Genomic DNA, 1,230 nt, shown 5'->3' with positions numbered 1-1,230 from the left:
TAAGCAATCACCCCCTACAGCCACACCACCCTGAACAAGCCAGATCTCGCCTGATCTTGGAAGCTAAGCAGCGCCAGGTCTGGTTAGTACTTGGATGGGGAGACCACCTGGGAATACCCAGGTGCTGTAGGCTTTTTTTTTCTCTCTCTCTTGTTCTTGCTTCCTTCAATTGTGGTTTTGAGATGTATAAGAGATGTAGGTCTGTAAGCAACCAACACCTACAGCCACACCACCCTGAACAAGCCCAATCTCGTCTGATCTTGGAAGCTAAGCAGGGCCGGGCCTGGCTAGTACTTGAATGGGAGACTACCTGGGAATACCCAGGTGCTCATACACATTTTTTTTCTCTCTCTTGTACTTGCTTCCTTCAATGCTGGTTTTGAGATGAATAAGAGATGTAGGTCAGTAGAAAACCAATACCTACAGACACACCACCCTGAACAAGCCCAATCTCGTCTGATTTTGGGAAGCTAAACAGGGCTGGGCCTGGTTAGTAGTTGGATGGGAGACCACCTGGGAATACCAGGTGCCGTAGGCCTTTTTTTTTCTCTCTCTTGTTCTTGCTTCCTTCAATGCTGGTTTGGAGATGTATAAGAGATGTAGGTCAGTAGGCAACCAATACCTACAGCCACACAACCCTGAACAAGCCTAATCTTGTCTGATCTTGGAAGCTAAGCAGGGCTGGGCCTGGTTACTACTTGGATGGGAGACCACCTGGGAATTCCAGTTGCTGTAGGCATTTTTTTATTTCTCTCGTTACTGCTTCTTTCCTTCAATGCCTGGTTTTGAGATGTATAAGAGATGTAGGTCAGTAAGCAACCAATACCTACAGCCACACCACCCTTAACAAGCCCAATCTCACCTGATCTTGGAAGCTAAGCAGGGGCCAGGCCTGGTTAGTACTTGGATGGGAGACCACCTGGGAATATCAGGTGCTGTAGGCCTTTTTTTTCTCTCTCTTGTTCTTGCTTCCTTCAATGCTGGTTTTGAGATGTATAAGAGATGTAGGTCTGTAAGCAACCAACACATACAGCCACACCACCCTGAACAAGCCCAATCTCGTCTGATCTTGGAAGCTAAGCAGGGCCAGTCCTGGTTAGTACTTGGATGGGAGACTACCTGGGAATACCAGGTGCCGTAGGCATTTTTTTTTCTCTCTCTTGTTCTTGCTTCCTTCAATGCTGGTGTTGAGATGAATAAGAGATGTAGGTCAGTAGTTAACCAATACCT

General features: G+C 47.0%; 6 pseudogenes; all 6 read left to right on the top strand.

Moving 5' to 3' along the window:
* Positions 1–222: 222 nt before the first annotated feature.
* On the top strand, positions 223–336 carry LOC142127858 (5S ribosomal RNA; annotated as a pseudogene).
* Positions 337–418: 82 nt separating this feature from the next.
* LOC142127719 (5S ribosomal RNA) lies at positions 419–538 on the top strand (annotated as a pseudogene).
* An 82-nt stretch (positions 539–620) lies between these two features.
* Positions 621–739, top strand: LOC142127751 (5S ribosomal RNA; annotated as a pseudogene).
* Positions 740–824: 85 nt separating this feature from the next.
* LOC142127590 (5S ribosomal RNA) lies at positions 825–944 on the top strand (annotated as a pseudogene).
* Positions 945–1,025: 81 nt separating this feature from the next.
* Positions 1,026–1,144, top strand: LOC142127685 (5S ribosomal RNA; annotated as a pseudogene).
* Positions 1,145–1,226: 82 nt separating this feature from the next.
* LOC142127650 (5S ribosomal RNA) overlaps positions 1,227–1,230 on the top strand; it is a 120-nt pseudogene continuing 116 nt past the window's right edge.

This window comes from Mixophyes fleayi, unplaced genomic scaffold (genome assembly GCF_038048845.1).
Source record: "Mixophyes fleayi isolate aMixFle1 unplaced genomic scaffold, aMixFle1.hap1 Scaffold_292, whole genome shotgun sequence".
NCBI classification, from domain to species: Eukaryota; Metazoa; Chordata; class Amphibia; order Anura; family Limnodynastidae; genus Mixophyes; species Mixophyes fleayi.
Note: the sequence above shows the minus strand (reverse complement) of the source record. Positions and strands in the feature narration are given on the sequence as shown.